A 25,682-nucleotide genomic window follows, 5' to 3' on the forward strand; every position below is an offset into this window, starting at 1 on the left:
TTAATCACTTGCTGCACCTGCATACTAACCTTTTGAGTTTCGTGCACCAGGAACCCCAGATCCCTTTGTACTTCAGTACTTTCAAGTTTCTTGCCATTAAGATAATAACTTGCTCTACGATTTTACCTGCCAAAGTGCATAACCTCACACTTTCCAGTATTGTATTCCATCTGCCAAATCTCTGCCCACTTACTTAGCCTGTCTATGTCCCCTTGCAGGTTTTTTATGTCCTCCTCACTCACTACTTTCCCTCCCATCTTAGTATCATCTGCAAACTTTGATATGTTACACTCGGTCCCCTCCTCCAAATCGTTAATATAGATTGTAAAGAGTTGGGGACCCAGCACTGACCCCTGCGGAACACCACTAGTTACTGATTGCCAGTCTGAGAATGAACCATTTATCCCAACTCTCTGCCTTCTGTTAGATAGCCAATCCTCTATCCATGCCAGAATATTACCTCCAATCCTGTGATTTTTTTATCTTAAGCAATAATCTTGTGTGGCACCTTGTCAAATGCCTTTTGGAAGTCTAAATACACTACATCAACTGGTTCCCCTTTATCCACCCTATATGTTACTTCCTCAAAGAACTCCAGCAAATTTGTCAAACATGACTTCCCCTTCATAAAACCATGCTGACTTTGTCCTATTAAATTATGATTATCCAAATGTCCTGTTACTGTCTCCTTAATAATGGACTCCAAAATTTTACCTACCACAGATGTTAGGCTAACCAGTCTATAGTTTCCAGCCTTTTGTCTACTGCCCTTTTTAAATAAGGGTGTTACATTAGCAGTTTTCCAGTCTGCCGGGACCTTTGCTGAGTCCAGGGAGTTTTGGAAAATTATTATTAATGCATCCACAATCCCTACCGCCACTTCCCTCAAGACCCTAGGATGTAAGCCATCAGGTCCAGGTGATTTATCCGCCTTGAGTCCCATTATTTTACCGAGTACCACTTCCTTAGTGATTTTGATCATGTTTAGCTCCTCCCCCCCTTTAGCCCCCTGTTTGTCCAGTGTTGGGATATTCTTAGTGTCTTCTACTGTAAAGACTGATGTAAAATATTCATTCAGTGTTTTTGCCATCTCCATATTTCCCACCATTAATTTCCCGGTCTCATCCTCTAAGGGACCAACATTTACTTTAGCCACCCTTTTTCTTTTTATATAACTATAAAAACTCTTACTATCTGTTTTTATATTTTTTGCTAATTTACTTTCATAATCTATCTTCCCTTTCTTAATCAATCTTTTTGTTATTTTTTGCTGTCTTTTAAAGTTTTCCCATTCCTCTATCCTCCCACTAGATTTGGCTACCTTATATGCCCTTGTTTTTATTCGAATACTATCCTTAATTTCTTTACTTAGCCACGGATGGCTGTCTTTTCTTTTACACCCTTTTCTTCTCAGTGGAATATTTTTTTTTTTGGAAGTTGTAAAATAACTCCTTAAATGTACACCACTGATCATGTATCGTCTTACCCTTTAATCTATTTTCCCAATCCACTCTACTCAATTCCGCTCTCATACCTTCATAGTCTAATTGAATATGGAATTCAACCATGTTATGGTCACTCATTCCAAGGGGATCCTTTACTAGGACATTTTTAATTAATCCTGTCTCGTTACACAGGACCAGATCTAAGGTTGCTTGCCCCCTGGTCGGTTCAGTTACATACTGCTCAAGAAACCCATCTGTAATACACTCAATGAACTCATCCTCAAGGCAGCCCTGCCCAATTTGATTTGTCCAATTAATATGATAGTTATGTTCCCTTATTACAAGCCTCAACTATTTCCTGATTGATACTCCGTCCAACAGAGTTGCAACTGTTCGGAGGCCTATAGACTACGCCCACTAGTGTTTTTTTCCCCTTATTATTCCTTATTATCTCCACCCAAACTGTTTCATTATCCTGATCTTTTGACCCAATATCATTTCTCTGTATTACAGTGATTCCTTCCTTTATTAACATAGCCACCCCACCTCCCCTTCCTTCCTGCCTGTCCTTCCTGATCGTTAAATAACCTGGTATGTTTAATTCCCAGGCATTGTCACCCTGCAGCCATGTTTCTGTAATGGACACAAGATCATACCCATATGTAGTTATTTGTGCCATTAACTCGTCTATTTTGTTACAAATGCTACGTGCATTCAGATAGAGAACTTTCAAATGTGTTTTGTGACACTTAGTTCCTGCTTTTGCCCTTTTTATTACTTTACCTTTTACTCCATACCTTCTGCCCCTTCCTGACACGCTCTGGTTTTTAATTTCCCCACTGCTACCTAAATCTATGACCTTCTCTGTTGTCATTTTTATTATTTGCTCTCTAGGAACCTCTCCCCCACTAGTTAGTTTAAAGCCCTCTCTGCAGCCCTAGTTATATGATCCGCCAGGACTCTAGTCCCAGCACTGGCCAAGTGAAGCCCATCCCAACGGAACAGCTCCCTCCTGCCCCAGTACTGGTGCCAGTGTCCCAGGAAGCAAAACCCATTTCTCCCACACCAGTCTTTGAGCCACGCATTTAACTCTCTAATTTTATTTGTCCTAGCCAAATTCGCTCATGGCTCAGGTAATTACCCTCGAGGTTCTGTTTTTTAATTTGACCCCTAGCTGCTCATACTCCTTTAACAGAACCGGCTTCCTAGTCCTATCTACGTCGTTTGTACCAACATGGTACACGACGACTGGATCCACCCCCTCCCACTGCAAGTTTCTTTCCAGCCCAGAGGAGATGTCCTTAACCCTGGCACCGGGTAGGCAACACAGCCTTCGGGACTCTCGCTCTCGGCTGCAGAGAACTCTATCTATCCCCCTAATAATACTATCCCCTACCACTACAACATTTCTATTTACTCCCCCCTCCTGAATGGCCCCCCGTTCCACGGTGCTGTGGCCAGGTTGCTCATCCTCCCTGCAGTCCCTGCTCCTATCCCCACAGGGAGTAAGAACCTCGAACCTGTTGGACAAGAGCAAGGGCTGCGGCTCCTCCAACACTACCTCCTGGATTCCCGTACCTGCGTCACTCGTAGTCACACCGTCCTGTCCCTGACCATGGGCTACATCTGAATTAATTAACTTCATAGGTGTGACCATCTCCTGAAACACAGAGTCCAGGAACTTCTCCCCCTCCCTGATGTGTTGCAGTGTCTGAAGCTCAGACTCCAGCTCATCAACACGGAGCTGGAGTTCCTGTAGCAGCAGACACTTGTCACAGACGTAATCACCGTGAGCCTCAATGGGGTCCACTGGCTCCCACATCTCGCAACAGTAACACATCACCTGCTCCATTCTATGTAATTAATTAAATTTTTTATTGTTAGTTATGGACACCCTCTTCCCGATTTTAGATGCTAGTATCCCCTTTAATTTTGAGGCTAGTATAGTAGCGGGATCTGTACAGGGTGAGCCACCAGGGACGAGTGGGCTGCAGCAAGGCCAGGGGGAAAGGGTAGCTCGGGGGCCAGCTCTTTGGAGGGCGAGTTCTGCTGCACAGGACTCAGATGAGGACCTCGATGGGGAGGCATTTAGAAGAAGGGTGATGGGCATGCGCACAGATGATCGGTGCAATGGCAAGGGTGCCCGAGCCTCTCGGCAATGGCAAGGAGCGTGGAGGAGTCCGCCTCCAACATTGCACAAGGCTCTGCACACACCATCGAGCCCATCATTTCTAGTCTGCAAAGAATGGTAGGCTCCCAGAGAGAACGTGGTGACCCAGATCTGATGCCGCGTGTGATGGGTGATCTGGCAGCTTCCATTGTAGCACAGGTGGAAGCGACGCAATGTCTTAGTACTGTAATGCAGTCTATGCTTGGTGGCATTCAATCGCAGACTGCTCCCATGCAGTCTCAGCTTGATGCAGCGCAAGCTCTGACTGTTGCCATCGTGGCTGGGTCTACCACCGTCAACCGGGGCTTTCACGGTGTCGCAGCAGGCCAGCAGTCTGTGCTGCAACAGATTGCTTGGGATGCTGAGGTGCTGCCCCGGGGGAGTGGCAGTGGATCAGGAATCTGCTGTCCTCTCTCGGGATAACAGCAAATTCCTGCTCCCACCACTGCCTCTCCGCCATTGCCCTTGTTGCTGCCTGTCATCCAGCCAGCCCAGACTGCTGCCGCCCATGCTGAGGTGGTGCAGTCTACAGCCGGGCCTTCCAGGCCCAGAGCTGGTCAAGGGCATCCTGCAAGGCCATCTGAATTCTCCCGCACGGACACTCAGCAGCCTTCCACCAGCCGTGCTGCAACTACTGGGCTAACGCTTTGTAGGCGCACTAGAGTAGGCAAAGGCACGGTAACGAGAGCCACCAAGGGTGATTAGATAATAATGTTGTTGTAAATATGTGTTGACTGATTATTGATAAATTTATGAATTTTTTTTGATTCTTTTGTGGAGTCTCTCATTTCAGCTGTGTGCTGTGATATGGTGTGCGACAGGGATGGAATGATGGGATCTGGTGAGCAACGGGGAGCTGGGGTTTAATTTATTCGAACAGCAGCCTGATGAGGCAGTCATGGACTGACCTTCCGGAAGGTCGACTGAGTGGCTGCCTCCTCCCTCGCTCCTGTTCCTCCTCCACGTCTTCCCCTTTCTCCTCCTCTGGTGGCCCCACAATCCCTGGTGGCAAGGGCAGGGCCCTCATGATGGCCAAGTTGTGGAGCATGCAGCAGATCACCACGAAATGGGACACCCACTCAGCAGAGTACTGGAGGGCACCTCCCAAGTGGTCAAGGCAGCGGAACCGTTGCTTGAGCACCCCAATGGTCTGCTCGATGACGTTCCTGGTGGCAGCATGGCTGTCATTATATGAGTGCTGGGCAGGAGTGTTGGGGTTACGGAGGGGAGTCATGAGCCAGGTGGAGATTGGATCGCCCTGGTCTCCAAGCAGCCAGCCGCAAGCTTGATGTGGTGGCTGGAAGAGTGCTGGCACACCAGTCTGGCGCAGGATGAAGGCATCGTGGCTGCTGCCAGGATAGCGGGCATTCACATTGAGTGAGTGGTTACGGAAGATGTCAGGATTGTTATGCGGTGCCTGCAAAGCCACATGGGTGCAGTTAATGGCGCCCTGCACCATGGGGGATCCCGCTAACCTGGCAAAGGCACATGTACGTTCATCTTGCTTCTCTCTGGTAATGGGGAAGGAAATTTAGTCCCTTCCCCTACTGTAGAGAGCCTCTGTGACCTCCCTGATGCAGCAATGGACGGCGAACTGCGAGCTGTTAGCTATGTCTCCTGTTGCAGACTGGAAGGATCCGCTGGCGAAGAAATTGAGGGCGACGGTGACCTTGACTGCCACTGAGAGCGCCGTGGTCGCCCTGATCTGAGGCTGGAGGTCTGGTTGCAGGAGGTGGCAGAGTTCTGTGACCACCTCCTTGGTGAAGCGGAGCCTTCTAATACACTGCTGCTCACTTAATTGGAGGTGGAAGTGCTGGCTGAATACCCTCGGAGGGTAAAGCCTCCTGTTAAGAGCCCTGATGGACCCCCTCCTCCCTCTGGCCACATGTTCCAATCCTTTTTGCTGCCTCCGCTCCCTCTGCGTAGATCTTGGAGGGCCAGGTCGACTGCCAGTACGGCCCCCATTAAATGTAACCAAGTGTAGCAGCTTGATATTTTGTAAGAATAAATTTACTGTTTAGTTACCACAGCACTCCGGATACAAGAGAACCTTTAAATGAGAAATGAGTGAATTAAACTGTTTCACAATGTCAAACTGACAAGAAAGCAGTGAAACTCCCCTAACCTGACAGCTGTGACTCATTACTACTCATGATCCCTTTAAATAACGTCCCTGGAGCCAGCTTCCGCCTGCTTGATGCCTCCTCTCCCTGTCGGGGTGAGGCGTTAAGGAAGGTGGCTAAAATCAATTTTGCAGATCGGGCGCCCAGTGAGCATTGCACGCTCACTGCCGTCACGATTGGCCTGGCGTTGAAGTCCCCGGCAGTAACTTGTACCGGCGGCACAACGGTTGTTGGTGGAGGGGGGGGGGGGGGGGGGGGGGAATTTGCCGTGCGTCGCTGGACTCACTTCGCCCCGGCGCTACTGCATCAGCGCCCCGTTACCGCCCTCTGCAGGCACTAACAGGAGGCGCTAACCAACCAAATTTTCCCCCCAGTATCTTATAAACACATAGTTGTAGAATGTTCACTTAGAGACAATTACTCGCAGTTCCTCCTTGCAGTCTCTTGTGTTCTCCAAATTAAAGGTGTTGCTATGGGAACCCGCATAGGTCCTACTTATTCCTGCCTTTTCGTAGGATATTGTTTTTCCAGTCCTACTCAGGTCCCCTCTCTCACCTCTTTTTCCAGTACATTGATGACTGTATCGGTGCTGTTTCCTGCTCTCGCCCTGAACTGGAAAATTTCATTCACTTTGCTTCCAATTTCCACCCTTCCCTCACCTTCACATGGTGCAACTCCAACACTTCCCTTCCCTTCAAGTTCTCTGTCTCCATTTCTGGGGATAGGCTATCGACCAACATCCATTATAAGCCCACTGACTCCCACAGCTACCTTGACTACACTTCCTCCCACCCTGCTTCCTGTAAGGACTCTGTTCCATTCTCCCAGTTTCTCTGTCGCATGTTCTGACGATGCCACCTTCCATACCAGTGCTTCCACTATGTCTTCCTTTTTCCTCAACTGAGGATTCCCCTCTACCATGGTTGACAGGTTCTTCAACCGTGTCCGTTCGATTTCCTGCACTTCCGCTCTCACCCCTTCCCCTCCCACCCAGAACCACGATAGGGTGCCCCTTGTTCTCACCTTTCACCCCACCAGCCTCCACATTCAACGGATCATCCTCTGTCATTTCTGCCACCTCCAGCGTGATCCCACCACCAAACACATCTTCCCCTCCCCATCCCGTTCAGCATTCCAAAGGGACAGTTCCCTCCGCGACACCCTGGTCCACTCCTCAAATCACCCTCAACAACCCCATCCCTTCTCACAGCACCTTCCTGTGCAAGCACCTGTCATTTTACCTCCTCCCTGCCTACCATCCAGGGCCCCAAACACCCCTTCCAGGTGAAACAGCAATTTACTTGTACTTCTTGCAATTTAGTATACTGTATTCGCTGCTCACGATGTGGTCTCTACATTGGGGAGACCAAACGCAGATTGGGTGATCGTTTTGCGGAACACCTCCATTCAGTCCACAAGCGTGACCCCCAGCTTCCGGTCACCTGTCACTTTAATTCTCCGCTCCACTCCCACTCTGGCCTCTGCCTCTTACACTTCCAACAAAGTTCAACGTAAGCTCGAGAAACAGCCCTCACCTTTCGATTAGGCACTTTACAGCCTCTGGACTAAACAAAGTTCAAAAATTTCAGATAACCTCTGCCCCCATTTTTTCAAGATGGCAGCTGTTGATTCGGCTATTCCCATTTACACCTCTTCTAGACCCAGCTTTTGTTTCTTTATTTGTTCCATTTCCTTTTGTTTTGTAATCATACTGTTCAATCTCAAGAGTTTATTAACCTTGCTTGTATAACAATTAAAAGAGTACGCAGGAGACAGAGTTCAGTTAACAGCCATTACTTCCAGAAGAATCTCTTCAACTTAATACTCTATTTCCCATAGTGCATTGCACATCACAACTACGGTAAGCTATGTGGGACAATTCAAATACAACATTCAAAATACACAACATCTCCTCCCCTCTTACATTAGATGTCCCAATAGAACCACAAAATGTTTAAAACACAATAACCTGGAAGTGAGGGTAGACTTCCTCCAACCATGGCTATACCCATGGGGATTATTCTGCCCCAGATAAAGGGTAAGTCTCTGAACTATAAGTTCAAACGTATAGGGGCCCGCCGCTCTCTGGTAGGATACCGGTGGTCAACCTGGCTCTCCAGTTCATTGTCTCTCACAGGTGTAGGCGGCTGGGGTGCCTGTATACAGGTCTCCCTTGTTGATGAGATAGGGGCTGAAGCGGCTGCTTCCTCAGAAGGTGAGCCTCTCGGTGTAGAAGGCAGATGACCCACAGCGTCACCCAATGGCAGATAAACTGCTGTTGGTGGTTCAGTGGGTGTTGCTGCACTTCGTAGAAGCTGATCGGTGTGTCTCTTCCAGACAATGTCCTCGGGTGTCTGTACAGTGTAGGATACTGGACCAGTCTGTGCAATGACAGTAGCAGGAACCCACTTAGGTCCACCACTGTAGTTCCGTGCCAACACATGTTCACCTGGACTGAAGACTGTCTTTGGAGCGTTGTTCACGTCGCTTGATCTGCTTGTCCTGCTGATACTGTACCACGTCTTTCACCTTTGGCGGTTTCAGCAGGTTGAAGTTGGTTCGTAGCTCTCTTAAGCAGTAAAGTGGCAGGTGATGTTTTTGTGGTCGCATGTGGTGTGTTCCTGTAACTCAACAGGAAACTATTCAGGTGCTGATGAAGCGTTCCCTGGCCTTGCGATGCCTTTAGAGAGTGTTTCATGGTCTGAACAAACCTCTCAGCTAGACCATTGGTCGCAGGGTGGTATGGTGCAGCCCTGATATGTTGTACGCCATTCACCTGCAGGAATGTAGCCATTTCTTGTGACACCCACTGTGGACCGTTGTCTGAGACAAGTTGCATCGGAGATCCAAATCAGCTGAACACCTCGCCTAACTTCTCGATGGTCTTCTCAGCGGTGGTGAACCTCATTATAACAACCTCTGGCCACTTACTGTGCGAGTCAACAGCCACCAGGAACATTCTCTCCTTGAATGGACCTGCAAAGTCTACATGAATGCGGTGCCATGCTTCCTCCGGAAAGTCCCAGGGGTGAAGAGGTGCAAGCTGTGGCACATTACGAACTCTTTGACATGAGGAACATGTTATAGCTTTGTCCTCAATCTGTCCATCCATACCCGGCCACCAGAAGTAGCTCCTCGCTATTTCTTTCATACGAACCATTCCGCAGTGTCCGAAGTGTAGTTGCTGTAACACTGGTTTCCGTAGCGATGGTGGAATAACCACTCTCCTCCCCCACAGCAAACATCCAGACTGCACCGACAGTTCGTTTCTCCTTAAGAGATATGGTTTCAGGTTTGGGTCATCGCTGTCAAGCTTGCCCCCGACGATAATGTCCAGCACTGCAGACAACACTGGGTCGTTTCTTCTGGTGTTTCGTCGGACCTGTGTCGAAGTAACAGGCGCGTTCTCCACCTGCCTAAAATAGCAGATGTCCATGCTACTTGTCATAGGCTTGGTGACAGGCAGTGGCAACCTGGAAAGACCGTCAGCGTTGCCGTGCTGGTCAGACTTGCGATATCTAACGTCAAAGGTGTGTGCAGACAACAGCAGCGCCCACCTTTGCATTCTGCGCGCAGCAAGTGACGGAATCCCTGTATGTGGCCCAAAGATGGTCGTGCGAGGGCGGTGATCTGTTAGTAGAGTGAACTGTCTCCCATACAAATATTGGTGAAACTTGCGAACGCCAAAAACGATGCTCAGTGCTTCTCGTTCTATTTGGGCATAGTTATTTTCAGCTCTGTTCAAAGTCCTAGATGTGAATGCTATCGGCTTCTCTTCTCCGTTTGGCACGATATGAGAAATGACTGCTCCCACACCATATGACGATGCATCGCAAGCTAACTGTATTGGTAATGAAGGGTTAAAATGCGTCAAAGCCTCTGACTTCAGGAGCGTGTCCTTTGCTATCATGAACGCCTCCTGGCACTTGTTAGTCCATTCCCACTTCTTGTCTTTACATAGCAACCAATGCAGCGGCCTCAGCATCGAGGCTAGGTTCGGTATGAACTGTCCATAGTAGTTCAGTAACCCTAGAAAAGAACGCAGCTGGCTGATATTTTCAGGTGCTGGGGCATCCACGATTGCCTTGGTCTTGGACGGTGCCTTGTGAAGGCCTGTGGCATCGATCACATGACCGAGGTACTCAACTGGTGCCTGAAAAAAAATCGCATTTATCCCTGCGAACTGAGTCCATAATCCCTCAGTCTCTAGCGTTGCGTCCAAGTTACGCAGATGGTCTTGGTCATAACACCCAGTAACTAAGATATCTAAGTAGCACTGGACTCCAGGCAATCCACTAAGGATCTGGTCCATAGCACGTTGGAAAAGCGCTGGAGCTGATGTAATTCCGAAAGGAAGTCGACGATACCTAAATAGGCCCTTGTGCATCACAATAGTCAGCATTTCTCATGACTGTTCATCCACATGCATTTGCAGGTACGCTTGACAGAGGTCGATTGTGCTAAACTTCTGGCCCCCAGCAAGTCCCGCAAACAAATCATCAATATGGGGGAGCGGATATTGCTCCACTGACAATACAGGGTTAACAGTTACTTTAAAATCTCCACATATCCTAACTCCACCCCCTTTCTTGAGCACTGGTAAGATGGGCATTGCCCATTCACTCACGCTGACTGGTTCTAGTACCCCACTTTCAACTAGGGCTTCTAAGTCAGCCTCGACTTTTGGTCTGATGGCATAAGGTACGGGTCGTGCCTTCATGAACTTGGGTTTGCTATCCTGCTTAATACGAAGCTTCACAATAATATCTTTCATGCTACCCAATTCTCCATTAAAGACTTCTGCATGTTTCTTTAAGATGGCGGGTAAGCCTGGATCATTGTGTGACATCATGTAGACTGATAACCAGTCGAATTTTATTCTCTCCATCCATGAACGTCCCAGCAGGGAGGGGTAGTCTCCTTTAACTACGTAGAGTGGTAACTTCCTAGTTTGTCCATTCAACTGAACAGTGACCTCAGCGACACCTCTCACGGTTACTCTTTCACTGGTATATGTCTTTAACGCTAGGTTAGCTGGCTGAAGTGGAAGGTGCTTTAATGTCTTTTTGTAGACTATCTCTGACATAAGAGATACTGCTGCCCCGGTATCGATCTGCATTCGCACAGGCTGCCCCTCTAGCAAGGGTGAGACCCAGTAGCCATGCGAATCCCCAGCTACAGTCAGCACGTTCAGTGATAGTTCCTCCTCTGAAGTGTCACTTGCCTGTTTTGTCCTGTTCTACAGAGCAGACATGCTTCTTTGTCTTTTGTCTGAATGTTTTTTTTCTTCCTTCTGTCTTTGACATTTTCTCTGTGTCCTTTTTATTTCTGCATGTGTGCTGAATATGTCCCTTTTTACCACAGCTGTGGCAATCCATGTCCACACACCAGCATGCAGACGCAAGATGCCCCGTTTTGCCACAACGGAAGCATGGCCCTCGGCTCTCTGTTCTTACTTTGTGCACTTTTTCTGTTGCACCCAACTGTTGAGCTTCCTTAGCTGCCAATTCCATGGAAATACTGATTTCAATGGCCTTTTGTAGAGTCAGATTACTCTCCGTTAATAGTCTCTTCTGTATGGCTTCAGTTCTCATACCACACACTAGCCTGCCTCTTATAGTATCATTGAGCACGTCATTAAACTCACAGTGCTCTGATAGTCTTTTTAGTGCAGCTACAAACATGGTCACTGTTTCTCCTTCTTCCTGGTTACGCCTGTGGAACCTAAACCTCTCAGCTATGACTGGGGGTTTGGGTGAAAAATGCCCTTTTAGTATCTCCACAATTTCGCTATATTGTTTAGTCCCTGGTTTATCTGGATGCACTAAAGTACGCAAAAGATTGAAAGTCTTTGGTCCCATCACACTTAACAATGTAGGTACTACTTTGTTCCCTCCAATGTCATTTGCTTGTGTGAAGTATTCTAATCGTTCTGTGTATAAGCTCCATTGTTCGACATTCTCATCAAACGGTCCAATGTTACCGATAATTCCAGCCATTTTCCTTCTCTCAGGCTCCTAATTATCATTCACTAAGGATCCTTCCAATGTTGAACTCAACTCAAATCACTATCAGTTATTTAGTGCTTCAATTCACAGATCGTTTCACAGTTGAATAAATGTCCTTCCCGATTTACTCACTGCTTTTCCTCCCCTTCCTCAAGTCGTTAGTACCTTATACGCCGTCTCGTCTTCCCACCATTGCAAGCTCCTTTATCTTCGAGCCAGCCTCACTTTAACTGTCCACGGCAAAAATAACAGTTTTAAACACGTAAAACCCGACTATCAGTGCGGCATCGGCAGCGGGTGGAGGCGGAGCTGAGCGGCAGAGCGACTACAAGAGGCTCCAGAGGCCCAGGTAGGCCCCAGTGCGGCATCGGCAGCGGGTGGAGGCGGAGCTGAGCGGCAGAGCGACTACAAGAGGCTCCAGAGGCCCAGGTAGGCCCCAGTGCGGCATCGGCAGCGGGTGGAGGCGGAGCTGAGCGGCAGAGCGACTACAAGAGGCTCCAGAGGCCCAGGTAGGCCCCAGTGCGGCATCGGCAGCGGGTGGAGGCGGAGCTGAGCGGCAGAGCGACTACAAGAGGCTCCAGAGGCCCAGGTAGGCCCCAGTGCGGCATCGGCAGCGGGTGGAGGCGGAGCTGAGCGGCAGAGCGACTACAAGAGGCTCCAGAGGCCCAGGTAGGCCCCAGTGCGGCATCGGCAGCGGGTGGAGGCGGAGCTGAGCGGCAGAGCGACTACAAGAGGCTCCAGAGGCCCAGGTAGGCCCCAGTGCGGCATCGGCAGCGGGTGGAGGCGGAGCTGAGCGGCAGAGCGACTACAAGAGGCTCCAGAGGCCCAGGTAGGCCTCACCAATCTCCAATCTCAGGGAAGGAGAGAGTTAAAAAGCCATTTAAAAAAACAGCTGAGGCGGAAGTCCAGCTCGTGAGCTTTTTTTCAGAAGCGGACCTGGTGGGAAGCACCCAGGTGAAAGGTATTTAAGGAGGGTGGTGGCTTAAACCCGAGTTCCTACAGAGTAGGAAACCCCACCCACCCTCCTCCTCTAACCTAGTAGTCTTTTAGCAGCTGTCTAAAAACAGAGGTCACAAATTTTTTGGTCTCAGTTTCTTTTCAGCAGGGCAGGAACCGGGAGGAGCGGGAAGTCGGCGTAGGACCAAGGGGACACAAGACCGGGAAGTCAGCGAAAGACCAGGGAGGTAAGACTAACTGGTAAGTACTTTCCTCAAACCTTCCTAGAAAGTAAAACCAAAACTAGTGGGATTTGGTTAGTTTAAAAAGGAATAAGAGGAGTACAGTATACATTGGTCTAAGTAAGCTTCGGGAAAACAAAAGTCGATAAATAAACTAAAACTAGAAAATTAAAAAGTAATATAAGGGTTAAGTCATGGCAGTAGAGCTCGGACCTGTGTCATGCTCCTCCTGTAACATGTGGGAAATCAGGGACGCTTCCTGTGTCCCTGACGACTATGTGTGCGGGAAGTGTGTCCAGCTGCAGCTCATGTGGGACCGCATGACGGCCCTTGAGCTGCAGATGGACTCACTTTGGAGCATCCACGATTCTGAGAGGGGTGTGGATAGCACATTTAGTGAGTTGGTCACACCGCAGGTTAAGGCCAGCGTAGACAGTACATGGGTGACCAAAAGGCAGAGCAAGGGCAGGAAGGTAGTGCAGAAATCCCCTGGGGTTGTCTCCCTTAGCAACAGGTTCACCGTCTTAGGTACTGTTGTCGGGGGGGGTGACGCATCGGGGGAAGGCACCAGCAGCCAGGCTCATGGCACCATGACTGGCTCTGTTGCAAAGAAGGGAGGGAAAAAGAGTGGCAGGGCTATAGTAATAGGGGATTCGATTGTAAGGGGAATAGATAGGGGTTTCTGTGGTCGCGACCGAGACTCCAGGATGGTATGTTGCCTCCCTGGTGCAAGGGTCAAGGATGTCTCGGCGCGGGTGCAGAACATTCTGGAGGGGGAGGGGGAACAGCCAGTTGTCGTGATACATGTTGGTACCAACGACGTAGCTAAAAAAAGGGAAGAGGTCCTACAAGTAGAATTTAGGGAGTTAGGAGCCAAGCTAAAAAGTAGGACCTCGAAGGTAGTAATCTCTGGATTACTACCAGTGCCACGTGCTAGTAAGAGTACAGAGAACAGGATAGTTAGGCTAAATACGTGGCTTGAGCAGTGGTGTAAGAGGGAGGGTTTTAAATTTTTGAGGCATTGGAACCAGTTTTGTGGTAGGTGTGACCTATACAAAAGGGACGGTCTACACCTGTGCAGAGATGGAACTGATGTTCTCGGGGTAATTTTTGATAAAGCAGTTCGGGAGCATTTAAACTAGTATGGCAGGGGGCTAGAAACCTATGTAGTGAAATAGAGGAAAGTGAAAGGCAGACAGAAATAAATGGTAAAAGGGTGAGGAACAAAAAACAAAGGGCCAAACTAATTCATAAAAAATGTGAGCATAAAAAAAGCCTGAGGGTTTTATACCTTAATGCGAGAAGCATCAGGAACAAGGTAGATGAATTAGCTGTGGAAATAGAGGTTAATAATTATGATCTAATTGGGATTACGGAAACATGGTTGCAGGGTGAGCAGGGCTGGGAGCTTAACATACAGGGGTATTCAGTATTTAGGAAGGATCGACAAAAAAGAAAGGGAGGAGGGGTAGCATTGCTAGTAAAAGAGGGGATAAATGCAATTGAAAGGAAGGATATTAACTCAGTTAATACAGAATCTATATGGGTGGAGCTAAGAAATAGCGAGGGGCGAAAAACATTAATAGGAGTGGTATATAGGCCTCCAAATAGTAAAATAGAGGTTAGGGAGGGCATCACGAGGGAAATTAGAGAAGCGTGCAATAAGAGCACAGCTGTCATCATAGGTGACTTTAACTTACATATAGATTGGACTAGCCTAATCAGTAAAAATAATGAGGAGGAGGAATTCCTTGAGTGTTTAAGGGATGGTTATCTGGATCAATATGTCGAGGAACCAACTCGGGAACAGGCTATGTTGGACTGGGTACTGTGCAATGAGAAGGGACTAATCAGTAATCTTGTTGTACGGGGACCCTTGGGTCAGAGCGATCATAACATGATCGATTTCTCACTCGAAATGGAGAGCGAAGAAATTGACTCAGAGACTAAGGTCCTGAATTTAAACAAGGGGAATTATGATGCCATGAGACGGGAACTGAGTAGGTCTGATTGGACAACGTTCCTGAGAGGACTGGAGGTAGATAAACAATGGCAAACATTTAAAGATAGAATGACAAAATTGCAAAAATTGTTTATACCAATCTGGCATAAAAGGAAATCTAAAAAGGTGACTCAACCGTGGATAACAGGGGAAATTAGAGACAGCATAAAATCCAAAGATAGGGCGTATAAAATAGCCAAAAAAAGCGCCAGAGCGGAAGATTGGGAACAGTTTAAGATAGAGCAAAGGAGGGCAAAGGGCATGATCAAGAGGGGCAAAATAGCTTACGAAAACAAGCTGGCGGAAAATATAAAAACTAACTCCAAAAGCTTTTATAAATATATCAAAAGGAAAAGACTGGTGAAAACCAAAGTTGGTCCATTGCAGTCAGATACGGGGGAATATATAATGGGAAATAAGGAAATGGCAGATCAACTAAATGCATACTTTGGGTCAGTCTTTACGAAGGAAGACACAAAAAACCTCCCTGGGATATCGGGAAAAATAGGGACATTGGCAAAGGAGGAACTGACGCAAATCAATATCTCTAAGGATATGGTGTTAAGGAAGCTAAAGGGATTGAAGGTGGACAAATCCCCAGGGCCTGATAACATGCATCCTAGGGTACTGAAGGAGGTGGCCCTAGAGATAGCGGATGCACTAAGGATGATTTTTCAGAATTCATTAGACTCGGGAACAGTGCCGATGGATTGGAGGGTAGCTAACGTTACCCCACTATTCAAAAAGGGGGGTAGGGAAAAAGCAGGTAATTACAGACCTGTAAGCCTTGCATCAGTTGTGGGCAAAATGCTGGAGTCCATCATTAAGGATGAAATAGCGGAGCACTTAGCAAATGGGGACAGGATAGGACAGAGTCAACATGGATTTACAAAGGGTAAATCGTGCTTGACTAATCTATTGGAATTTTTTGAGGGAGTAACTGGTAGAATAGATGGGGGAGAGCCAGTAGATGTGGTGTACCTGGACTTCCAAAAGGCCTTCGATAAGGTCCCACATAAAAGATTAGCATGGAAAATTGAGGCTCATGGGATAAAGGGGAAAGTTTTGGCGTGGATAGGGAACTGGCTGTCAGATAGAAAACAGAGAGTTGGAATAAACGGCTCATTTTCTGAATGGCAGGCAGTAACAAGTGGGGTACCACAGGGATCTGTCCTGGGCCCCCAGCTGTTCACAATTTACATTAATGACCTGGATCAGGGAGTCGGATGCAGCATTTCCAAATTTGCAGACGACACTAAACTAGGAGGGGGGGTGGGCTCAGAGGAAGAGACCAGGAAGCTCCAGAGCGATTTGGACAGACTGGGCGATTGGGCGGATAAATGGCAGATGCACTATAATGTGGACAAGTGCGAAGTTATCCACCTTGGGTGCAGGAACGGGAGGGCAAATTATTATTTAAATGGCAATAGATTGGGAGAGGGGGAAGTACAGAGAGACCTGGGTGTTCTTGTACACCAGTCACTGAAGGCGAGCATGCAGGTGCAACAGGCGGTCAAGAAGGCAAACGGTATGCTGGCCTTCATAGCAAAAGGGTTAGAATACAGGAACAGGGATACCTTGCTGCAGCTGTACAGGGCACTGGTGAGACCACACCTCGAGTACTGTGTACAGTTTTGGTCGCCTCATCTGAGGAAGGATGTTCTTGCCATGGAGGGGGTGCAGCGGCGATTCACCAGGCTGATACCAGGAATGGCGGGAATGACCTATGAGGAGAGACTATGTAGTTTAGGGATGTACACACTGGAGTTTAGAAGATTGAGAGGGGACCTCATAGAAGTGTATAAAATTCTGACAGGTCTAGACAGACTGGATGCAGAAGGAATGTTTCCCTTGGCGGGTGAAAACAGAACTAGAGGACATAATTTAAGGATAAGGGCTAAACCATTTAGGACAGAGATGAGGGGGAATTTCTTCACTCAGAGAGTGGTGAACCTGTGGAACTCATTGCCACAGAGGGCAGTGTACGCCAGCTCATTAAATATATTTAAGAGGGAATTAGATATATTTCTACGGGCAAAAGGGGTTAAGGGTTACGGAGAGAAGGCGGGGACGGGATACTGAATTAAAGGATCAGCCATGATCTCATTAAATGGCGGAGCAGGCACGAAGGGCCGAATGGCCTACTCCTGCTCCTATCTTCTATGTATCTATGTATCTTCTGCACAGCAGAGCCACGCATGTTCAGACGTCCTCGTCGCTACTTTTGTTCAATCTCAAGAGTTTAATAACCTTGCTTGTATAACAATTAAAAGAGTACGCAGGCGACAGAGTTCAGTTCACAGCCATTACTTCCAGAAGAATCTCTTCAACTTAATACACTATTTCCCATAGTGCATTGCACATCACAACTACGGTAAGCTATGTGGGACAATTCAAATACAACATTCAAAATACACAACACATACCCTTTGTCATCTAATCTCTCCTGCCTTCCACCCCATCACAGACCTTCCCTTTTGTTTTTCCTCCCCCCTCTCCCCTTGCTTAAAACCGGTTACATCTCGGACTTTTTCCAGTTCTGACGAAAGGTCATCGACCTGAAACGCTAACTCGGTTTCTTTCTCCACAGATGCTGCCTGACTGCCGAGTATTTCCAGCAATTTCTGTTTTTATCTATTGTTGTGTCCCTCAGGTTGGGAGATTCATGACATATGCAAGCCAAATAATGAGTTCTTTAGTCTGAACCTCCTTCAGAAATCCAGCCTGAACTACGGAATCACAGAAAGGTTCAGACTTTTATTCCCCTTAGTTCTTTTGAAGAAAACCATTTCAATGATGTAGAATTCTAGACAGTGTAGAACAATATCATCTATCAATGATAGGATGGAGATGCACATTGAGAAAGCAGAACCTAATACATATGACTATCATGCATGGCAGCCAGCCACTTTACCCACAATTGGAAACGACCTAATTCTAACAGTAAAACCACAAAGCTGCTGGTAAACAAATTCCTGAACAATGGCTCAGTGCTGCACTCATGTACTGCCACCAACTAGCTGAATTAAATGACGTGTCCCACAAATGAACATTTCATTTAACACTTTGAAATTAGTTATCTGATCTAAATTAATTTTCTGATCTAATTTCACAAGAGGAACAAAGCCAACTAACCCTCTTTGAAGAAATGAAAGAAATCATCTTTTTAATCACTATTTGGAAAAAATATTTAAACAAAAAAAAATGCACAAATTTGATCATGTGATAATCAAGACTTCAAACTGGTAAAAACATTTTAAATTTTGCATGCAGCCTTTTCAATCAGCTCATGTGAAATGAAAATCCAAATGGACTTTTAATTTTTGACGGCATTGGGGGTTAAATTCTGGTGCACCGACCCTGGCAAAGGATTCGTCCCTCACCCACGAATGGTGAGGTCCAAGGAACCTGGGATATTGGGCCTTGGACCTCATCATAATGAAGACAGCGCTGCGGGAGGAGGTAGGTACCTCTGTTCAGGATCGGAGCCTCGGAGAAGCCATCGGGGATTGGGGAGAGATGACTGGGGCCTCAGAGAAGCGATCTTGTGGTCGGGAGGTCTGGATGTCAGAGATCTCGGGACCGGGAGCAGCGGCGATTGGGGTAAGTACTTATCTTTTTTTTTTACTTATACGATGTTTAGGTTTGGTTTTCTCCGAGGCAACGAGCCATTGCTGGCTGCCTCAGGGCAAACCAATGTTGCAGCAGGCATGGGTAAAGGATGCCTCTCTTTTGTCCTTACCCAATATGGCAGGCAGTGTACTTCCGGTTGGAAACTTGCGCACGCTTCCTTTCTGCCATTTTGGGGCCTTAGGAGGCTGCATTGTGACCCAATTTAACCCCCATCAAGTGCTGCAGAGCAAATTTTTAAAAACCGACAACACGCTCTCAAAACAGACCGGGGCAATTATTTTAGACCATTTATGAATTATTGATTAGAACTTCCATAAATATAAATTTTAACAGCAAATGTTCACTTTTCTCCAATTTCCAACAACTGTCTTCACGTGAATACACTGGGTCACACTCTGCATTTCTGCACCTTTCGTCAGAGGTCACTGAAATTTGTTACCAAATTCATTTTAATAGATATAAAGGCAACCTGGGAAAAACAAATCCAATGATCACAACAGAACCTCTGCTAGGAAGAGTCGGTCAGATTTTCCATAGCTAGTAATCTGTGTACCTAAATTTGCCAGCAATTTACCAATACAGTCTGTATAAATGATTTACTCCAGCTAATTTCCCTGTGCTACCTTGCTTTCAAATTGCTTAGCCAACACATATACATTAATATGACACTCTATTTCAGTGACTCAGAATAATGGATCTATTTCTATTATCTCAAAATGGCTCCTGGGCTGGCAGCTCCTAAGTGAGCTCTCTCCTTTATAGCTCCATCTGTTGGGAATAAATGGAAGTTGTTGTTGTAGTGTAAGGAAATGGTTAATTGTTTATATTAACTTTTGCCTGTTAAATGAGTTTCACTGATCAGTGGGAATTACAGGTTAACAGAGACTTAGCTGATAAGCATTCAACTACAAGCTTTCCTTGACCCAGGCCCATGGATATCACCGCTGTCCTCCTAGGGATCAACTCCTCCCAAGGACACCTCTGTGCAAGGCAAAGGAGAACTCGCCTGTAGGAGGGTCTTGGGTCCCTGCAACGGTGTCAAGTTGAATGATTTGATTGACAGTTTTGTCAAGGTGAAGGCTTGGGCAGTGATTTTTGTTAAAACTGAAGTTATTGCAGCTAATTGGATGAGTTAATACTTTGAAACATGTGGATTCCTTACGTAGGCAGAGTGAAAGAAAGATTTAAAGGTGGGTGTTAAAATAGATACTTCAGAATTCGACAAGGGCTGATCGGCCATTAAACCTTTGACACGGTGAATTCTCCGGTTTTGTATCGCAAGTGTGACCCTAAGTAATTATTAATAGTTATCATTGTATATGTGTAATTATTGGTAATAAGTTATCACTGTCTACTTATTTCCTATGAAAGCCAATAAATGCCTTTGAACCCTATTATATTGTGGAATAATTTATAAACTTACAAGAACATCCATTCCCTAACTGTAGCAATACTTTTCGTGAATTACCTTCATTCCCTCCTTCCAACTGATCCAGAGGTCCCCTCGTGTTAGGAAGCATGCCACAGCATGGCGGGCTAGGTGATGGATCCAACCTTCCTGATGCAGCTGGGTCATAATCGCATCAATCCATGGATAACCGGTTTTCCCCTCTGCCCACTTAGCTAGTGAGACAGGATTCTTGTCCCAGGGTATGCGCACACAGATTGGATTTCCCTCCATCTTGTCAAAGCATGGGTTATTTGTTGCTGCTGTGTAGAAAAACTCACACCACAGAAGCTGGCCATAGAGAGAAAGTGGCGGTGAACCATTCTTCTTAACCTTAATAAAAGAAAATAAAAAACAAAACAAACCATTTTGATTTATTGTCTGACGAGTTATCAATTAAATATCAAAACTGACAAAAGTAGGAATGGCACTGCATGGGGAAGGGCTTAAACTAACTTGGTAGGGGGAGGGGCACCAGGATGAAGCATTAGGGAGGAGATACAAGGTGCACAGACGACAGAGAGAGACAAACAGCATTAGAATAAAGAGTAGTTCAGAAATAGGAGGGATCAGACAGGGGAGAAATGCAAGGCAGACTACGATGGGTTTGGAGTGCATGTGGGTAAGTGCATGGAGCATGGTGAATAAGGCTGGTGAGCTGCAGGCACAAGTAGCCACATGCGATTATGATATATAATAATGGCAATAACGGAGACATGGCTCAAACAAGGGGAGGAATGGGCACTTAATATTCCTGGCTACAGCGTATTCAGGAAAGATAGGGAGGGGGGAAAAAAAAGGTGCAGGGGTGGCAGTATTGATCAAAGTTACTGCTGAAGCACTGAAAAGGGAGGATTGTTCCTGAGCAGAGGTTCTCAACAGGGGGTCCATGAGAAGGTTTCAAGGGGTCTGCCAGCCAATTGGTGCAAGGAGAAGACAGGGTCCTCCCGACTCACGTCAGTGGCTCGACAGGCCTGCCAATCAGACGCTTGCCATCAAGGTTAGGTTACAGCACAGCTGCCTGCCTGGAGTCCTGGCCCCTTCCTATTTCTCATCTACATGCTGCCCCTCGGCGACATCATCCGAAAACACAGCATCAGTTTCCACATGTACGCGGACGACACCCAGCTCTACCTCACCATCACTTCTCTCGACCCCTCCATGGTCTCTAAAATGTCAGACTGTCTGACATCCAGTACTGGATGAGCAGAAATTTCCTCCACTAAATATTGGGAAGACTGAAGCCATTGTCTTCAGTCCCCGCCACAAACTCAGTTCCCTAGCCACTGACTCCATCCCTCTCCCTAGCAATTGTCTGAGGCCGAGCCAGACTGTTCGCAACCTTGGGGGCATATTTGGCCCTGAAATGAGCTTCCAACCACGTATCTTCGGCACAACTAAGACTGCCTATTTCCACCTCCGTAACATCACCCATCTCCGACACTGCCTCAGCTCATCTGCTGCTGAAACCCTCATCCATGCCTGTTACCTCTAGACTTGACTATTCCAACGCACTCCTGGCTGGCCTCCCACTTTCTTCCCTAAGTAAACTTGAGCTCATCCAAAACTCGGCTGCCCGTGACCTAACTCGCACCAAGTCCCGTTCACCCCTCACCCCCTGTGCTCACTGCCCCGTGACCTAACTCGCACCAAGTCCCGTTCACCCATCACCCCCTGTGCTCACTGCCCCGTGACCTAACTCGCACCAAGTCCCGTTCACCCCTCACCCTCTGTGCTCACTGCCCCGTGTCCTAACTCGCACCAAGTCCCGTTCACCCCTCACCCCCTGTGCTCACTGCCCCGTGACCTAACTCGCACCAAGTCCCGTTCACCCCTCACCCTCTGTGCTCACTGCCCCGTGTCCTAACTCACACCCAGTCCCGTTCACCCATCACCCCGTGCTCACTGCCCCGTGTCCTAACTCGCACCAAGTCCCGTTCACCCCTCACCCTCTGTGCTCGCTGCCCCGTGACCTAACTCGCACCAAGTCCCGTTCACCCATCACCCGCTGTGCTCACTGCCCCGTGACCTAACTCGCACCAAGTCCCGTTCACCCATCACCCCCTGTGCTCACTGCCCCGTGTCCTAACTCACACCCAGTCCCGTTCACCCCTCACCCTCTGTGCTCACTGCCCCGTGTCCTAACTCGCACCAAGTCCCGTTCACCTCTCACCCTCTGTGCTCACTGCCCCGTGTCCTAACTCGCACCAAGTCCCGTTCACCTCTCACCCTCTGTGCTCACTGCCCCGTGACCTAACTCGCACCAAGTCCCGTTCACCTCTGCGCTGACCTGCACTGGCTCCCGGTTAAGCAACGCCTCAATTTTAAAATTCTCATCCTTGTTTTCAAATCCCTCCATGGTCTTGCCCCTCCTTATCTCTAATCTCCTCCAGTCCCACAACCCCTCAAGATATCTGTGCTCCTCTTAATTCTGGCCTCTTGAGCATCTCCGATTTTAATTGCTCCACCATTGGCGGCTGTGCCTGGGCCCTAAGCTCTGGAATTCCCTCCCTAAACCTCGCCGCCTCGCTACCTCCTTTAAGATGCTCTGTAAAACCGACCTCTTTGACCAAGCTTTTGGTCATTTGCCCTATTTCCTCCTGATGTGGCCGAGTGTCAAACTTTGTTTTAGAACACTCCTGTGACGCGCCTTGGGACGTTTTACTACGTTAAAGGCGCTATATAAATACAAGTTGTTGTTGTGTCCGTGTCGCTGTGGCGAACGTGCAGTGGGAGTGTGGCCTGAAGTGGTTATTAGACAGTCAAAGGCAAATCAGTGAGTACCTCAACAACCCGAGTGTTTATCAGCACGCAAACCTGGCCAGTACCAAGCGTAGTTTTAACTCTTCCCGTTACATCCTCTGCCCAGCAGCCTGATTGCACTATTATCAAGCTCAGAGCTTCAGTAACCTTCCGATTTCAGTATATAGGAAACGTACAGTAACAACATTTTCTTTAAAGCTTAGTCATTAACTTATGTTAGTTACAATCCATTACTGTCTATTTCCCCACAGAGGCTTTGTTGAAGGTGCAGTGCTTCCGACTAGAAATTCAAGGTCATAAGTAATGCCTAACCATGATCATTTTTCTTAGTTAAATATTGCAGATGTGTATTTAATCATGGAGTACTGGATTTAGAGATTCAGTTGGTTATTAAAATCTTCATGAAAGAAGGAGCATGCATGTTTTAATGTATGCATTAAACTGAATGTTAGCCGTGATTTGAAAAAAAAATAACCTCCTCATCCACCCCCCAGCAATGATGTAATTTTGTGGACTAGGAGCCAGCAACAGGGGATTGGCTTCTGCTTGAGATGGTTTCCTGCTTGGCTTACAACAGCTCACTGGTAAATTTTCAGGGGGTTGCACACTTGGATTTCAGGAAAACGGTCCATTTGTGTAACTGCTATGCCTTACTTGATTCAGTCTCTCCTGTGATTATTTCACCTTTTAAAACATAACTAAAGACTTTGCACTTGCTTATACAGAAAAATACTTGTGTTGTGTTACGGGTGGTTCGTGCTATTTTTATAACACGGGGGGGGGGGGGGGGTGCCTCAGAAGCAAAAAGGTCGAGAACCCTTGTACTTGGGGGTTCAAAGACAGAATCTATTTGTTAGAATTAAGGAACAAGAGGAACTATTCCGCTGCTGGGTGTGTACAATAGGCCACCAAATAGTGGGAAGGAGATAGAGGAGCAAATTTGTAGGCAAACTGCAGAAAGATGCAAGAACTGATAATAGGGCCTTCAAATATCCTAATATAGACTGGGCTAGTAACAGTGAAAAGGGCAAAGGGGGTGAGTATTACCCGAGATGTGTACAGGAGAACTTTCTCGATCAGTATGCTTCCAGCCCAATGAGGAAGGAAGCAGTGCTAAATGTAGTTCTGGGGAATGAAGTGGGGGAGCATTTGGAAAACAGTGATCACAATATCATTAGGTTTAGAGTAATTATGGAAAAGGACACGGACAAATCAAATGTGAAAATGCTTACTGGAGGAGAGTAATTTCAGTGAGTTGAAAATGGATCTGGTTCAGGTGGATTAGAATCAAAGATTGGCAGGTAAAACAGTAAATGAGCAATGGGAAGCTTCAAAGGGGATAGTTTGGGTACAGACTAGATACATTTCCACAAGGGAGAAAAGGAAAGGCATCCAAAGCTAGACCTCCCTGAATCAAGGATATAGAGGTTAAAATGAAACAGAAACAGGAGGCTGATGATAAATGTCAGGTTCATAATTTAGTAGAGGAGAAAAATACAAAACAAGTATTTATATACTGCCTTTAACGCAGTGAAATGTCCCAAGGTGCTTCACAGGAGCGTTAAACAAAATTTGACACCGAGCCACATAAGGAGATGTTGGAACAGATGACCAAACGCTTGGTCAAAGAGGGAGGTTTTAAAGGAGGAAAGAGAAGCGGAGAGGTTTAGGGAGTGAATTCCAGAGCTTAGGCCTTGGCAGCTGAAGGCACGGCCACCAATGGTGGAGCAATTAAAATCAAGGATGCTCAAGAGGCCAGAATTAGAGGAGCGCAGAGATCTCAGAGGGTTGTGGGGCTGGAGGAGATTACAAAGAAGGGAGGGGTGAGGAATGGAGGGATTTGAAAACAAGGATGAGAATTTTAAAATCGAGGAACCAATGTAGGTCAACGCGTATAGGGGTGATGGGCGAACGGGACTTGGTGCGAGTTGGGACACGGGCAGCAGAGTTTTGGATGACCTCAAGTTGAATACAAGCTGAATACAAAAAAGTAAAGGACTGAAAATGGAAATAAGGAGGGCAGAGAGGAGAATGGATTAACAGGTAACGTTAAAGGGAACACAAAAGTCTTTAAATAAACATATAAATAGTAATAGAGTAGTCAAAAGTAGGGCGGGACCGATTAGGGACCATAAAGGATATCTTCTGGTGGAGGCAGAGCACCTGGCTGAGGTACTAAATGAGAACTTGACATCTGCCTTCACTGACGAAGAGGATGCTGCCGATGTCACAGTAAAGGAGCGGGTAGAGAAATTGGATCGGATAAAAACAGATGACGAGGTGGGACTTAAACAGTTGTCAGTGCTCAAATTAGAAGTGTCACCCGGTCCAGATGGGATGTATCCCAGGCTGCTGAGGGAAGTAGGAAATAGGGGAGGCTCTGGCCACAATCTTCCAATCCTCCTTAGATAGGGGAGTGGTGCCAGAGGACTGGAAGACTGCAAATGTTACACCCTGCTCAAAAAACTGGGAGGGGGGTAAACCCAGCAACTATAGGCCAGTCAGTCAAACTTTCAGAAATAATAATCAGGGACAAAAATATTTGGCAGTTGGAAAAATTTGGTTTAATAAATGAATGCCAGCACTGATTTATTAAAGGTAAATCGTGTTTGATTAACTTGATTGAGTTTTTGGATGACATAATGGAGAGGTTTGATGAGGGTAGTGTGGTTGATATTGTGTATATGGACTTTCAAAAGGTGTTTGATAAAGTGCCACATAATAGACTTGTTAGCAAAATTAAAGCCCATGGGATTAAAGGGGCAGAGGCAGTGTGGATACAAAATTGGCTAAGGGGCAGAAGCAGAGAGTAGTAGCAGTCCAAAGGAGTAGTAGCAGTCCAAAGATGTGCAGGTTAGGTTGATTGGCTATGATAAAAAAATTGACCCTTAGTGTTAGGGGGATTAAATACGT

At 47.0% G+C, this 25,682-nt stretch overlaps 1 pseudogene across 1 annotated transcript in view; it reads right to left on the reverse strand.

The window, feature by feature from the left end:
• The window catches only part of LOC147105400 (cryptochrome-1-like), a 91,200-nt pseudogene that overhangs the window by 35,683 nt on the left and 29,835 nt on the right, over window positions 1–25,682 (reverse strand). Inside the window, exon 7 of the transcript XR_015081750.1 lies at window positions 20,029–20,339. The product of XR_015081750.1 is annotated as a cryptochrome-1-like (transcript). The remainder of the gene's footprint in view (window positions 1–20,028; window positions 20,340–25,682) is intronic.

Source organism: Somniosus microcephalus, chromosome 18, assembly GCF_052327205.1.
Source record: "Somniosus microcephalus isolate GS21.2 chromosome 18, FLI_Smic_1.0, whole genome shotgun sequence".
In the NCBI taxonomy this organism is placed as follows: domain Eukaryota; kingdom Metazoa; phylum Chordata; class Chondrichthyes; order Squaliformes; family Somniosidae; genus Somniosus; species Somniosus microcephalus.